The sequence below is a fragment of the Pipra filicauda genome, unplaced genomic scaffold, assembly GCF_003945595.2.
Source record: "Pipra filicauda isolate LSUMZ 115617 unplaced genomic scaffold, ASM394559v2 scaffold80_size11013439_pilon, whole genome shotgun sequence".
In the NCBI taxonomy this organism is placed as follows: Eukaryota; Metazoa; Chordata; class Aves; order Passeriformes; family Pipridae; genus Pipra; species Pipra filicauda.
The window spans coordinates 23,614-39,450 of record NW_024104987.1 but is presented as its reverse complement, the minus strand read 5'-3'; the positions used below and the strand labels follow the sequence as shown (position 1 = coordinate 39,450).

At 58.3% G+C, this 15,837-nt stretch overlaps 1 long non-coding RNA gene across 1 annotated transcript; it reads left to right on the top strand.

Annotated features, from left to right (window-relative positions):
- The first annotated feature begins 14,639 nt into the window (after positions 1–14,639).
- LOC113989208 lies at positions 14,640–15,381 on the top strand. The gene is made up of 2 exons (XR_005566852.1): positions 14,640–14,679; positions 14,989–15,381. It is a non-coding gene; the product is annotated as an uncharacterized LOC113989208 (long non-coding RNA).
- Positions 15,382–15,837: the final 456 nt, after the last annotated feature.

Here is a 15,837-nt window from a genome sequence, read left to right as displayed (position 1 = left end):
TGAAGTATCCCCAGTCCCATCCCAGTCCCTCCCCACTGCCCCCAGTCCCTCCCCAGTGCGTTGTGCTCCTTTCCCCTGTGCATCCCATTCCCATCCCAGTCACTTCGCAGTCCCTCCCTGCTCCCGCCCCAGTTCCCCCAGTCCTAGCCCAGTGCCACCAGTGCTCCCAGTCCCACCCCAGTGCCCCCACTCCCAGCCCAGATCCCCCCAGTGCCCCCAGTCCCTCTCCAGTGTCCCCAGTCCCATCCCCATCCCTCCCCACTGCCCCCAGTCCCTCCCAGTGCATGCCAGTCCTTTTCCCCGATGCATCCCACTCCCTCCCTAGAACATCCAAGTCCCATCCCTGCTCCCTCCCCAGTGCCCCTGACCCATCCCCAGCCCTCCCGTGACCTCAGTCCCTCCCCAGGGCATCCCGGTTCTTTCCCCCTGGGCATCCCAGTCCCATGCCAGGCCCACTCCCCAGTCCTGCCACAGTCCTCTTGCAGTCCCTCCCCAGTCCAATCCCAGTCCCTGCAGTGGCTTTCCCCTTGCTCCCAGTCCCTCCCCACTGCATTCCGCTCCTTTCTCCCATGCATCCCATTCCCATCCCAGTACCATCCCAGTTCCCTTCCCAGCCCCCTCGCCGTCCCTCCCTGCTCCCTCCCCAGTTCCCCCAGTCCTAGCCCAGTGCCACCAGTGCTCCCAGTCCCACCCCTGTGCCCCCACTCTCATCCCAGTCCCTTCCCACTTCTCTCAGTGCAAGCCAGCGCACCCATTCCTTCCCAGGTGTCCTCCTGCAGTGCAACCCAGTCCTTCCCCAGTTTGCCCAGTCCCAGCCCAGGCCTTTCCCACTGCCCCCAGTCCCATCCCAGTTCCCTCCCCAGTGATCCCAGTCCCCTCCCAGTGGTGCCCCAGGGTGTCCTAGTGCCTCCCCAGTGCCTCTCAGTCCTATCCCAGTGCCTCCAGTCCCTCCCTAGAGAATCCCAGTCCCAGCCCAGTTCCCCCAAGTGCCCCCAGGGCCTCTCCAGTGCCCTCAGTCCCGGCCCAGTCCCTCCCCAGTGCATCTCACTCCTATCCCAGTGCCCCCAGTCCCACGGTTCCCCAGTCCCTCCCCAATGACCCCCACTCCCATCCCAGTGCTCCCAGTCGTCCCCCCCCGCCCCCCGAAATTCTCAGTCCCACCCCAGTGTCCTTACTCCCAGCCCAAATCCTCCCAGGGCCCCCAGTCCCTCCCCACTGCCCCCAGTGCCTCCCAGTGCATGCCAGTCCTTTTCCCCGATGCAGCCCACTCCCTCCCTAGAACATCCAAGTCCCATCCCAGTTCCCTCCCCAGTGCTCCTGACCCCATCCCCAGCCCTCCCGTGACCTCAGTCCCTCCCCAGGGCATCCCGGTTCTTTCCCCCTGGGCATCCCAGTCCCATGCCAGGCCCACTCCCCAGTCCTGCCACAGTCCTCTTGCAGTCCCTCCCCAGTCCAATGCCAGTCCCTGCAGTGGCTTTCCCGTTGCTCCCAGTCCCTCCCCACTGCATTCCGCTCCTTTCTCCCATGCATCCCATTCCCATCCCAGTACCATCCCAGTTCCCTTCCCAGCCCCCTCGCCGTCCCTCCCTGCTCCCTCCCCACTTCCCCCAGTCCTAGCCCAGTGCCACCAGTGCTCCCAGTCCCACCCCTGTGCCCCCACTCTCATCCCAGTCCCTCCCCACTTCCCCCACTGCAACCCACCACCTCCTTTCCCTCCCAAGTGTCCTCCTGCAGTGCAACCCAGTCCTTCCCCAGTTTGCCCAGTCCCAGCCCACTCCCTCCTAAGTCATTCCCAGTCCCTCCCCAGTCCCTTCCCAGTACAACTGCATCCCATCCCAGTGACAGCAGTCCCATCCCAGTGGTCCCAGTCTCTCCCCAGAGATTCTCAGGCCCATCCCAGGCACGCTCTCCAGTCCCCTCCCCAGTCCTCTCACAGTCCCCTTGCAGTCCCTTCCCAGTCCTATCCCAGTCCCTGCAGTCCCTTTCCCAGTGCTCCCAGTCCCATCCCAGTTCCCTCCCCACTGACCTCAGTCCCATCCCAGTGCCTGTAGTCCCGCTGTCCCCAATCCCTCCCCAATGACCCCTGTCCCATCCCACTTTCCCCAGTCCCTCCCCTGAGAATCCCAGTTGCACTCCAGTGCCCCCAGTGCCAGCCCAGTTCTCCCCAGTCCATCTCCAGTGCCCTCCATCCCATCCCAGTCCCTCCCTACTACCCCCAGTCCCTCTCCAGTGCCCCTAGTCTCAGCCCAGTGCCCCTAGTCGCACCCAGTGCATCCAACCCCCGTGAAGTGTCCCCAGTCCCATCCCAGTCCCTCCCCACTGCCCCTAGTCCCTCCCCAGTGCGTTGTGCTCCTTTTCCCTCTGCATCCCATTCCCATCCCAGTCACTTCGCAGTCCCTCCCTGCTCCCTCCCCAGTTCCCCCAGTCCTAGCCCAGTGCCACCAGTGCTCCCAGTCCCACCCCAGTGCCCCCACTCCCAGCCCAAATCCCCCCAGTGCCCCCAGTCCCTCTCCAGTGTCCCCAGTCCCATCCCCATCCCTCCCCACTGCCCCCAGTCCCTCCCAGTGCATGCCAGTCCTTTTCCCCGATGCAGCCCACTCCCTCCCTAGAACATCCAAGTCCCATCCCAGTTCCCTCCCCAGTGCCCCTGACCCCATCCCCAGCCCTCCCGTGACCTCAGTCCCTCCCCAGGGCATCCCGGTTCTTTCCCCCTCTGCATCCCAGGCCCATGCCAGGCCCACTCCCCAGTCCTCTCACAGTCCTCTTGCAGTCCCTCCCCAGTCCAATGCCAGTCCCTGCAGTGGCTTTCCCGTTGCTCCCAGTCCCTCCCCACTGCATTCCGCTCCTTTCTCCCATGCATCCCATTCCCATCCCAGTACCATCCCAGATCCCTTCCCAGCCCCCTCGCCGTCCCTCCCTGCTCCCTCCCCACTTCCCCCAGTCCTAGCCCAGTGCCACCAGTGCTCCCAGTCCCACCCCAGTGCCCCCACTCTCATCCCAGTCCCTTCCCACTTCTCTCAGTGCAAGCCAGCGCACCCATTCCTTCCCAAGTGTCCTCCTGCAGTGCAACTCAGTCCTTCCCCAGTTTGCCCAGTCCCAGCCCAGGCCTTTCCCACTGCCCCCAGTCCCATCCCAATTCCCTCCCCAGTGATCCCAGTCCCCTCCCAGTGGTGCCCCAGGGTGTCCTAGTGCCTCCCCAGCGCCTCTCAGTCCTATCCCAGTGCCTCCAGTCCCTCCCTAGAGAATCCCCGTCCCAGCCCAGTTCCCCCAGGTGCCCCCAGGGCCTCTCCAGTGCCCTCAGTCCCGGCCCAGTCCCTCCCCAGTGCATCTCACTCCTATCCCAGTGCCCCCAGTCCCACGGTTCCCCAGTCCCTCCCCAATGACCCCCACTCCCATCCCAGTGCTCCCAGTCGTCCCCCCCCGCCCCCCGAAATTCTCAGTCCCACCCCAGTGTCCTTACTCCCAGCCCAAATCCTCCCAGGGCCCCCAGTCCCTCCCCACTGCCCCCAGTGCCTCCCAGTGCATGCCAGTCCTTTTCCCCGATGCAGCCCACTCCCTCCCTAGAACATCCAAGTCCCATCCCAGTTCCCTCCCCAGTGCTCCTGACCCCATCCCCAGCCCTCCCGTGACCTCAGTCCCTCCCCAGGGCATCCCGGTTCTTTCCCCCTGGGCATCCCAGTCCCATGCCAGGCCCACTCCCCAGTCCTGCCACAGTCCTCTTGCAGTCCCTCCCCAGTCCAATGCCAGTCCCTGCAGTGGCTTTCCCGTTGCTCCCAGTCCCTCCCCACTGCATTCCGCTCCTTTCTCCCATGCATCCCATTCCCATCCCAGTACCATCCCAGATCCCTTCCCAGCCCCCTCGCCGTCCCTCCCTGCTCCCTCCCCACTTCCCCCAGTCCTAGCCCAGTGCCACCAGTGCTCCCAGTCCCACCCCTGTGCCCCCCCTCTCATCCCAGTCCCTCCCCACTTCCCCCACTGCAACCCACCACCTCCTTTCCCTCCCAAGTGTCCTCCTGCAGTGCAACCCAGTCCTTCCCCAGTTTGCCCAGTCCCAGCCCACTCCCTCCTAAGTCATTCCCAGTCCCTCCCCAGTCCCTTCCCAGGACAACTGCATCCCATCCCAGTGACAGCAGTCCCATCCCAGTGGTCCCAGTCTCTCCCCAGACATTCTCAGGCCCATCCCAGGCACGCTCTCCAGTCCCCTCCCCAGTCCTCTCACAGTCCCCTTGCAGTCCCTTCCCAGTCCTATCCCAGTCCCTGCAGTCCCTTTCCCAGTGCTCCCAGTCCCATCCCAGTTCCCTCCCCACTGACCTCAGTCCCATCCCAGTGCCTCTAGTCCCACTGTCCCCAATCCCTCCCCAATGACCCCTGTCCCATCCCACTTTCCCCAGTCCCTCCCCTGAGAATCCCAGTTGCAGTCCAGTGCCCCCAGTGCCAGCCCAGTTCTCCCCAGTCCATCTCCAGTGCCCTCCGTCCCATCCCAGTCCCTTCCTACTACCCCCAGTCCCTCTCCAGTGCCCCTAGTCTCAGCCCAGTGCCCCTAGTCGCACCCAGTGCATCCAACCCCCGTGAAGTGTCCCCAGTCCCATCCCAGTCCCTCCCCGCTGCCCCCAGTCCCTCCCCAGTGCGTTGTGCTCCTTTCCCCTGTGCATCCCATTCCCATCCCAGTCACTTCGCAGTCCCTCCCTGCTCCCTCCCCAGTTCCCCCAGTCCTAGCCCAGTGCCACCAGTGCTCCCAGTCCCACCCCAGTGCCCCCACTCCCAGCCCAAATCCCCCCAGTGCCCCCAGTCCCTCTCCAGTGCTCCCAGTCCCATCCCCATCCCTCCCCACTGCCCCCAGTGCCTCCCAGTGCATGCCAGTCCTTTTCCCCGATGCATCCCACTCCCTCCCTAGAACATCCAAGTCCCATCCCAGTTCCCTCCCCAGTGCCCCTGACCCATCCCCAGCCCTCCCGTGACCTCAGTCCCTCCCCAGGGCATCCCGGTTCTTTCCCCCTGGGCATCCCAGTCCCATGCCAGGCCCACTCCCCAGTCCTGTCACAGTCCTCTTGCAGTCCCTCCCCAGTCCAATCCCAGTCCCTGCAGTGGCTTTCCCGTTGCTCCCCGTCCCTCCCCACTGCATTCCATTCCTTTCTCCCATGCATCCCATTCCCATCCCAGTACCATCCCAGTTCCCTTCCCAGCCCCCTCGCCGTCCCTCCCTGCTCCCTCCCCAGTTCCCCCAGTCCTAGCCCAGTGCCACCAGTGCTCCCAGTCCCACCCCAGTGCCCCCACTCTCATCCCAGTCCCTACCCACTTCTCTCAGTGCAAGCCAGTGCACCCATTCCTTCCCAAGTGTCCTCCTGCAGTGCAACTCAGTCCTTCCCCAGTTTGCCCAGTCCCAGCCCAGGCCTTTCCCACTGCCCCCAGTCCCATCCCAATTCCCTCCCCAGTGATCCCAGTCCCCTCCCAGTGGTGCCCCAGGGTGTCCTAGTGCCTCCCCAGTGCCTCTCAGTCCTATCCCAGTGCCTCCAGTCCCTCCCTAGAGAATCCCAGTCCCAGCCCAGTTCCCCCAGGTGCCCCCAGGGCCTCTCCAGTGCCCTCAGTCCCGGCCCAGTCCCTCCCCAGTGCATCTCACTCCTATCCCAGTGTCCCCAGTCCCACGGTTCCCCAGTCCCTCCCCAATGACCCCCACTCCCATCCCAGTGCTCCCAGTCGTCCCCCCCCGCCCCCTGAAAATCTCAGTCCCACCCCAGTGTCCCCACTCCCAGCCCAAATCCCCCCAGTGCCCCCAGTCCCTCTCCAGTGTCCCCAGTGCCTCCCAGTGCATGCCAGTCCTTTTCCCCGGTGCAGCCCACTCCCTCCCTAGAACATCCAAGTCCCATCCCAGTTCCCTCCCCAGTGCTCCTGACCCCATCCCCAGCCCTCCCGTGACCTCAGTCCCTCCCCAGGGCATCCCGGTTCTTTCCCCCTGGGCATCCCAGTCCCATGCCAGGCCCACTCCCCAGTCCTGCCACAGTCCTCTTGCAGTCCCTCCCCAGTCCAATGCCAGTCCCTGCAGTGGCTTTCCCGTTGCTCCCAGTCCCTCCCCCCTGCATTCCGCTCCTTTCTCCCATGCATCCCATTCCCATCCCAGTACCATCCCAGATCCCTTCCCAGCCCCCTCGCCGTCCCTCCCTGCTCCCTCCCCACTTCCCCCAGTCCTAGCCCAGTGCCACCAGTGCTCCCAGTCCCACCCCTGTGCCCCCACTCTCATCCCAGTCCCTCCCCACTTCCCCCACTGCAACCCACCACCTCCTTTCCCTCCCAAGTGTCCTGCAGTGCAACCCAGTCCTTCCCCAGTTTGCCCAGTCCCAGCCCACTCCCTCCTAAGTCATTCCCAGTCCCTCCCCAGTCCCTTCCCAGTACAACTGCATCCCATCCCAGTGACAGCAGTCCCATCCCAGTGGTCCCAGTCTCTCCCCAGAGATTCTCAGGCCCATCCCAGGCACGCTCTCCAGTCCCCTCCCCAGTCCTCTCACAGTCCCCTTGCAGTCCCTTCCCAGTCCTATCCCAGTCCCTGCACTCCCTTTCCCAGTGCTCCCAGTCCCATCCCAGTTCCCTCCCCACTGACCTCAGTCCCATCCCAGTGCCTGTAGTCCCACTGTCCCCAATCCCTCCCCAATGACCCCTGTCCCATCCCACTTTCCCCAGTCCCTCCCCTGAGAATCCCAGTTGCAGTCCAGTGCCCCCAGTGCCAGCCCAGTTCTCCCCAGGCCATCTCCAGTGCCCTCCGTCCCATCCCAGTCCCTCCCTACTACCCCCAGTCCCTCTCCAGTGCCCCTAGTCTCAGCCCAGTGCCCCTAGTCGCACCCAGTGCATCCAACCCCCGTGAAGTGTCCCCAGTCCCATCCCAGTCCCTCCCCACTGCCCCCAGTCCCTCCCCAGTGCGTTGTGCTCCTTTTCCCTGTGCATCCCATTCCCATCCCAGTCACTTCGCAGTCCCTCCCTGCTCCCTCCCCAGTTCCCCCAGTCCTAGCCCAGTGCCACCAGTGCTCCCAGTCCCACCCCAGTGCCCCCACTCCCAGCCCAAATCCCCCCAGTGCCCCCAGTCCCATCCCCATCCCTCCCCACTGCCCCCAGTCCCTCCCAGTGCATGCCAGTCCTTTTCCCCGATGCATCCCACTCCCTCCCTAGAACATCCAAGTCCCATCCCTGCTCCCTCCCCAGTGCCCCTGACCCATCCCCAGCCCTCCCGTGACCTCAGTCCCTCCCCAGGGCATCCCCGTTCTTTCCCCCTCTGCATCCCAGTCCCATGCCAGGCCCACTCCCCAGTCCTGTCACAGTCCTCTTGCAGTCCCTCCCCAGTCCAATCCCAGTCCCTGCAGTCGCTTTCCCGTTGCTCCCAGTCCCTCCCCACTGCATTCCGCTCCTTTCTCCCATGCATCCCATTCCCATCCCAGTACCATCCCAGATCCCTTCCCAGCCCCCTCGCGGTCCCTCCCTGCTCCCTCCCCAGTTCCCCCAGTCTTAGCCCAGTGCCACCAGTGCTCCCAGTCCCACCCCTGTGCCCCCACTCTCATCCCAGTCCCTTCCCACTTCTCTCACTGCAAGCCAGCGCACCCATTCCTTCCCAAGTGTCCTCCTGCAGTGCAACTCAGTCCTTCCCCAGTTTGCCCAGTCCCAGCCCAGGCCTTTCCCACTGCCCCCAGTCCCATCCCAATTCCCTCCCCAGTGATCCCAGTCCCCTCCCCGTGGTGCCCCAGGGTGTCCTAGTGCCTCCCCAGTGCCTCTCAGTCCTATCCCAGTGCCTCCAGTCCCTCCCTAGAGAATCCCAGTCCCAGCCCAGTTCCCCCAGGTGCCCCCAGGGCCTCTCCAGTGCCCTCAGTCCCGGCCCAGTCCCTCCCCAGTGCATCTCACTCCTATCCCAGTGCCCCCAGTCCCACGGATCCCCAGTCCGTCCCCAATGACCCCCAGTCCCATCCCAGTGCTCCCAGTCCCCCCCCCGCCCCCGAAACTCTCAGTCCCACCCCAGTGTCCCCACTCCCAGCCCAAATCCCCCCAGTGCCCCCAGTCCCTCTCCAGTGTCCCCAGTCCCATCCCCATCCTTCCCCACTACCCCCAGTCCCCCCCAGTACATGTCAGTCCTTTTCCCCGATGCATCCCACTCCCTCCCTAGAACATCCAAGTCCCATCCCAGTTCCCTCCCCAGTGCCCCTGACCCATCCCCAGCCCTCCCGTGATCTCAGTCCCTCCCCAGGGCATCCCGGTTCTTTCCCCCTGTGCATCCCAGTCCCCTACCAGGCCCACTCCCCAGTCCTGTCACAGTCCTCTTGCAGTCCCTCCCCAGTCCAATCCCAGTCCCTTCAGTGGCTTTCCCGTTGCTCCCAGTCCCTCCCCAGGGCATCCCGGTTCTTTCCCCCTGGGCATCCCAGTCCCATGCCAGGCCCACTCCCCAGTCCTGCCACAGTCCTCTTGCAGTCCCTCCCCAGTCCAATGCCAGTCCCTGCAGCGGCTTTCCCGTTGCTCCCAGTCCCTCCCCACTGCATTCCGCTCCTTTCTCCCTCTCCTGCAGGCCCATCCATCCTTACCATCCCAGTTCCCTACCCAGCCCCCTCGCCGTCCCTCCCTGCTCCCTCCCCAGTTCCCCCAGTCCTAGCCCAGTGCCACCAGTGCTCCCAGTCCCACCCCCCTGCCCCCCACTCTCATCCCAGTCCCTCCTCACTTCCCCCACTGCAACCCACCAACCTCCTTTCCCTCCCAAGTGTCCTCCTGCAGTTCAACCCAGTCCTTCCCCAGCTTGCCTAGTCCCATCCCAGTCCCTCCTAAGTGATTCCCAGTCCCTTCCCAGTACAACTGAGGGCACTGGAGAGGGCCTGGGGGCACTTGGGGGAACAGGGCTAGGACGGGGATTCTCTGGGGAGGGACTGGAGGCACTGGGATAGGACTGAGAGGCACTGGGGAGGCACTAGGACACACTGGGGCACCACTGGGATAGGACTGGAATCACTGGGGAGGGAATTGGGATGGGACTGGGGGCAGTGGGAAAGGACTGGGCTGGGACTGGGCAAACTGGGGAAGGACTGGGTTGCACTGCAGGAGGACACTAGGGAAGGAATGGGTGCACTGGCTTGCACTGAGAGAAGTGGGAAGGGACTGGGATGAGAATGGGGGCACTGGGGTGGGACTGGGAGCATCTCCAGTGCCCTCAGTCCCATCCCAGTCCCTCCCTACTACCCCCAGTCCCTCTCCAGTGCCCCTAGTCTCAGCCCAGTGCCTCTAGTCGCACCCAGTGCTTTCAACCCCCTTGAAGTGTCCCCAGTCCCATCCCAGTCCCTCCCCACTGCCCCAGTTCCTCCCCAGTGCGTTGTGCTCCTTTCCCCTGTGCATCCCGTTCCCATCCCAGTCACTTTGCAGTCCCTCCCTGCTCCCTCCCGAGTTCCCCCAGTCGGAAATGATCATCCCAGAGGGATGATCGGGGCGGGGGCCACGTGTCAAACTGCTCAGATCTGGTGTCTGGTTTTCTTTCTCGCAGTTGGCTCCGAGTAGTCTGACGATGGCAGGAACCTCTGAGGCAGCCCAGGTGCCCCTCCTCTGCATCAAAGCTGGATTGGCATCTCCTGCTCTCGGAAAGATAAGTGCAGGGCAAAGACCCAGCCAGGGGTTGGGAGTGGGTGCAAGTCTGTGCCTCGCCTGGAGGGATTTTTGCAATTATTCTGGTGCAGGGGGTATCCTGTGACAGGTTATTTGGACGCATCAAAGGAAGGGCTTACTTTTTATCATTGGATTCCTGTGTGCAGGGCAGAGCAGTTCTGGTGTGTGTCACGTTTTTTCTCTCGTGCGTGTTTTGTGTCACATGGTGTGTGTGGTCACAGGTGTGGGGTGTCTCACTTGGGGTCAACCTGGAACTGCTCTGCCCTGCTCCGTGGATCAGTGTGTGGCTGGAATATGGCTCGGAGTCTGACGTCAACATGTCAGTTCCCTTAGACAGTGGAGCCGATGGCTGTCCAGTCTGTGAGCAGGATGGTCTTGTGATGCCCTGCTTGGGTGTATAGGGTCGCGACTGGGTAGAGTAGGAAGCAGTGTCTAGGGTTTAGAGGTTTTTGGCTTTCCTTGTGAGCAATCCCTAAATGTTTGAGAGCTGAGTGTTTGAGCTTTTGCCCATTTCATTTGCAGGGGCGGTCTTGGGAGCAGCTGAAGAGAGAGGAGCCCTGTAGGTGAGTTGGGGAGGCAGCAGGAGGAGCGGGGATGCACTGCAGCTTTAGAGATGCCCTCTAATTTTGTCTCTCGCTCACTCAGGTATCCCGGAAGATGACAGCCACAGTGTCTGACTCTGGTCAGGACCTTGGTGCCGGTGAGTAGGGGGATCACTGGGTTTCGAGCCCCGTGCCACACAACTCACATATTGGTTATGGTTTTTTTTCTCGTAGTTGACTCAGAGTAATGTCCTGACCGCAGGAACCACCTCACGATGACGCGACTGACTCAGATTGGTCGTCTTGAGCTGTCCTTGTCTGCAATCTCCGAGTTTTAAAAGGATGAGCAGCAAGGCACTGAGCTTTAGTGATGGCAGGTGCCATCCGGGTAACTTCTGGAAGCGTCCAGGCATTGGAGGTGAGTCGGGGAGGCAGCATGAGGAGCGAGGATGCACTGCAGCTTTAGAAATAACCTCTATTTTTTTCTTGCCTTTATTTCTCTTGCTCTCTTCTCCTGATTTTACTTCTCTTGGGTTCTTCTCCTGATTTTAATTCTCTTGGGCTCTTCTCCCAATTTTAATTCTTTTAGGCTCTTCTCCTGATTTTAATTCTCTTAGGCTCTTCTCCTGATTTTCATTTTTTTAAGGCTCTTCTCCTGATTTGTATTTTTTTAGGCTCTTCTCCTGATTTTAATTCTCTTAGGCTCTTCTCCTGATTTTAATTCTCTTAGGCTCTTCTCCTGATTTTAATACTCTTGGGGTCTTCTCCTGATTTTTAATTTTTTTGGCTGTTCTCCTCATTTTAATTTTTTTAGGCTGTTCTCTTGATTTTTTTTTTTTAGGCTCTTCTCCTGATTTTTATTTTTTTATTTCTTTTCTCCTGATTTTTTCTATTTTAGGCTCTTCTCCGGATTTTAATTTTTTTAGGCTCTTCTCCCAATTTTTATTTTTTTAAGGCTCTTCTCCCGATTTTTATTTTTTAAGGCTCTTCTCCTGATTTTAATTCTCTTAGGCTCTTCTCCTGCATTTATTTCTTCTAGGCTCTTCTCCTGATTTTTATTTTTTTAAGTTTCTTCTCCTGATTTTTATTTTTTTAAGACTCTTCTCCTGATTTTAATTTTTTTAGGCTCTTCTCCTGATTTTAATTTTTTAAGGCTCTTCTCCTGATTTTTTTTTTTTTAGGATCTTCTCCTGATTTTTATTTTATGGGATCTTCTCCTGATTTTAATTTTTTTAGTCTCTTCTCCTGATTTTAAATTTTTTATGCTCCTCTCCCGATTTTAATTCTCTTAGGCTCTTCTCCGGATTTTATTTCTCTTAGGCTCTTCTCCTGATTTTCATTTTTTTAGGCTCTTTTCCTGATTTTAATTTTTTTAGGCTCTCCTCCTGATTTTAATTTTTTTAGGTTCTTCTCCTGAATTTTAATTCTCTTAAGCTCTTATCCTGATTTTATTTCTCTTAGGCTCTTCTCCTGATTTTCATTTTTTAAGGCTCTTCTCCTGATTTTCATTTTTTAAAGGCTCTTCTCCTGATTTTAATTTTTTTAGGCTCTTCTCCTGATTTTAATTTTTTTAGGTTCTTCTCCTAAATTTTATTTCTCTTAGGCTCTTCTCCTGATTTTTATTTTTTAAGGCTCTTCTCCTGATTTTTATTTTTTTAAGACTCTTCTCCTAATTTTAATTCTTTTAGGCTCTTGTCCTGATTTTCATTTTTTTAGGCTCTTCTCCTGATTTTAATTCTCTTAGGTTCTTCTCCTGATTTTAATTCTCTTGGGCTGTTCTCCTGATTTTTATTTTTTAGGCTCTTCTCCTAATTTTAATTATTTTAGGCTCTTCTCCTGATTTTTATTTTTTTACTCTCTTCTCCTAAATTTAATTCTTTTAGGCTCTTCTCCTGATTTTCATTTTTTTTGGCTCTTCTCCTGATTTTAATTTTTTTACTCTCTTCTCCTAATTTTAATTTTTTTAGGCTCTTCTCCTGATTTTAATTCTCTTGGGTTCTTCTCCTGATTTTAATTCTTTTAGGCTCTTCTCCTGATTTTAATTCTCTTAGGCTCTCCTCCTGATTTTATTTCTCTTACGCTTTTCTTCTGATTTTCATTTTCTTAGGCTCTTCTTCTGATTTTAATTTTATGGGATCTTCTCCTGATTTTAATTTTTTTAGGCTCTTCTCCTGATTTTCATTTTCTTTAGGCTCTTCTCCTGATTTTTATTCTCTTAGGAGAAGAGCCTAGAGAACTAAAATCAGGAGAAGAGCATAATTACACAAGTAAATTTTTAAACCACTCAGCAATTACAAGCCAATTATCCGATTTCCCAAAAGAACTACACCAACAAATACGGTTATAAAACAAAAAAATCCAATAAGTAAAAAATCGCATAGCAACACTGCTACCCGGTGACTCAGAGAAGGAATTGCACATATATTTGATATGATATACTGTTTCCTGGCGATAGAAAACAGGAACTGCAGCTTAAAAGATTCATAACTTCGTTACTTGCTGACGAAAGAAATTGCATTGAAAGAAATTTTTAACAGCGCTACTTGCCGAAAGAAAAACGCAATTGCAACTGAAAATTAATCGAACTGCTGCTATTTTGTGGACAATCATAGAATTGCACATAAAATTAGTTTTTATTAAAAATCATTTAAAATACATTAAAAAATCCGAATAACACCACAAACACCCCCCACAACACAAAAACAACCACCCAAAAAACCCCCATCAACCCTAGACCAGTGGGGATCATCAGGTTTTCCAGCCAAGAAGAACAAGGAGAGAGATGAGGGAATGGGGTTCCAATTCCTAATGATTTGGTGGGTGCAGGAATGATTTGTGTGTGTTTTCCAGTGCCTTTTGATTCCTGAGATGGTTTTAAAATGATGGCTTTAGCAATCAACTAAATCGGAGATGTTGTTTCTGGGAGGAAATGGTGCCAAATAAATGCAGAGTTTTGGGTCAGGTTTTGGGATGATTTGGGTCAGTTTTTGGGGTCAGTTTGGGGTCACTGTTTGGGGTGATTGGGGTCAGTTTTGGGTCAGCTTTTGGGATGATTTGGGTCAGGTTTTGGGGTCAGTTTTGGGTCAGCTTTTGGAGTGATTTGGGTCGGTTTTGGGTCAATTTTTGGGGAGCACTGGGTGTTCCTGGGGGTTGTTGGGGGGCACTGGGTGTTTACTGGGGAGCACTGGGTGTTGCTGGGGGTTGTTGAGGAGCACTGGGTGAGCACTGGGGAGCACTGGGTTACTGGGGGTTGTTGAGGAGCACTGGGTGTTACTGGGGAGCACTGGGAGAGAAAATGAAAAATAAAGAGAATAAAAAATAAACGAAATAAAAAAAGGAAATATAAAAAACAAAATAAAATTAAAAAAAAAGGCAAAAAAACCTAAAAAGGAAATAAAATGAAAATGAAATAAAAGAGAAAAAAAAAAAAAAAAAAAAGAAACCCCTTCTTGGGCACCCCGTTTCCTCTCCTCCCCCCCCCCCCCCGAACCGTAAATTGCGGGGTCATCACCCCTAAAATGTGAGAAGGGGACCCCAAAATGTGGGTGAGGGAACCCCAGGGAGCCGAAAAAGTGGAGGGGGAGCCGCAGTAAGAAAGCGAAGCCGGGCGGTCGGGCGGCGGGGTGGGGGGGGAAGCCAGGGTGGCGACGCCGGCGCGTGCGCAGTCGTTGGCAAGACGCCGGCGATCACGTGGTAAGTAAGGGCAGCCAGGCGACGCATGCGCAGTGGCTCTCGTGCCGGTGCAGGGCTCCCTGCTCGAGTTAAGGGCCGGTTCCGGCGGCAGGGCGGGACTCGCGGTCTCCCGTCTCTCCCGGGGTGTGTGTGGGGGGAATAACATGAAGATTTTTTGGGGTGAAAGCGCAGAAATTAGCGAGGAGGGACGCTAATTTGGGTAAACTCGATCACCGGAAGTAGAGAGCGACCGAAAGTCCTCCAAGGCCCCGGCGCGGAAGTCCGCCAAGCCCACAGTAAAGATGGCGCCGCCAGGACCGGAACGACCACACTAAAGATGGCGGCCCCGGTCCGGAAGTTCGCCCTGACGCCACACTCAAGATGGCGCCGCCACGACCGGATCTTAGCCGAGGCCACACTAAAGATGGCGGAGAGAGGCCCCCTTGCCTCAGAGAGGCGTCTATCCTGTTGCCTGACCTCCGCCGCGACCCGGACCCCCGCCCCGCGCCCGCAGCGCCGTCTCGCCGCGCCGCTTCCCGCTGTGGGGACGGGGCGGGGCGCTCGGCGGCGCCGGGCGCGGGCGGCAGGTTCGTGGGCGGCGGCAGGCACCGGCGTGTGCAGCCCCGTCTCGGCGCCGCGGCGCGCGGCGGAGCGCGAGGATCCCAGGCGCTCACGCCGCGCTGCCCGCCCGCCCCATTCCGCTACGCTCCGCTCCGCTCCCACCCCCGCTCCCGCTCCCGCCCCCGCCCCGCTCGGTCCCGCCGTGCCCTGGAGATGCTGTCGGGGCTGCGCCGCCGCCTTCACCCCCCGCAAGCGACCCACGGCGGCAGATCCGACGGAGATCGTCCCCGGGGTAATCTGGGCGCGGCGGGTGGGCGCGGCCGCTCTTCTGCCTCTCCCGCGGCCATCGGCCAAATAAATGCAGAGAGAGAGTGTGGAATCATCCGGGGATCCTGGAGTGGTTTGGGTTGGAAAAGATCTCAGGGATCATCTCCTTCCATCCCCTGCCACAGGCAGGGACAGTTTCTATTAAGACATCCAGCCTGGCCTTGGCCACTTGCAGGGATGGGGCAGCCACAGCCTCTCTGTACCAGGCCGCCTCCCCACCCTCCCAGGGAAAAATGTCTTCCTTATGTGCAATCTTTCCCTTTCTTCTCTGCAGGAAGTGGGCTGGGACAAGGGAATTGGCTCCCACGAGGCCAAGGATCAGAGCAGGCTCTGCACAGGGGACAACTTCCACTTCTGAAGGGGGAAGGGCACCTTCGTCCCCACCCCCAGCAAACTGGGACGGAGTAACATCTGCCTGCAGCTGGCTGGAGTTCCCGTTGGCTCTGGGCTTTCTGTCCACGGGCCGGGGATCATGGCCAGAGTCCTTCAAACCTGGGGAACAGTGGCCTTCACACCATCCCTGCAGCCCGTCCAGGGCAGGCTGCTGCCCTTCGGCCCCTGATCACAGGTGGATGTAGAAGTGATGGTGTTTAGGGAATGTTGATTGTATTTCCCTGACTTTAGCAACGTGGTCATTAAAAAGAGAAAAATAACAAGTCTGTGGAAATCCCCTGCACGTGGGAGCTTGCAGGCTCTGGATTAAACTTGGCTCTCTAATGTTAAAACTGTGGGCGAGAGGCGGTGGCCGAGCAGGGCCAGCGGCGGTGCTGGACGGGGCCGGCCCGGGGGTCCCTTCCCCGCGGGGTCGCAGCCGCGGGACCCGCCCCCGCCCCGCGCTGCACCTCCTGGCGCGCCCCGCCCGTCGTTGGGGGCTGCGGCCGCTCCCGGCGCTGCCGAGGCTGCCGGGGAGGGACCGGCCTGTGCTGGGGGCACGGGGGTTTGTTCCTTGTGTTCGAGGGCGGCAGCGGGAGCGGTGCTGCGGGGCAGGACGTGCCGGGTGACGGCGGGGAAACCGCGGCGGGGCCCGGGGGCTGCAGCTCTCTGGCTTCCCGACTCGCTTTGTAGACATTTGCCACCTTCAGAGGAGGCACAAATCCCCGCGGAGCTGAGCAAGGGGTACGGG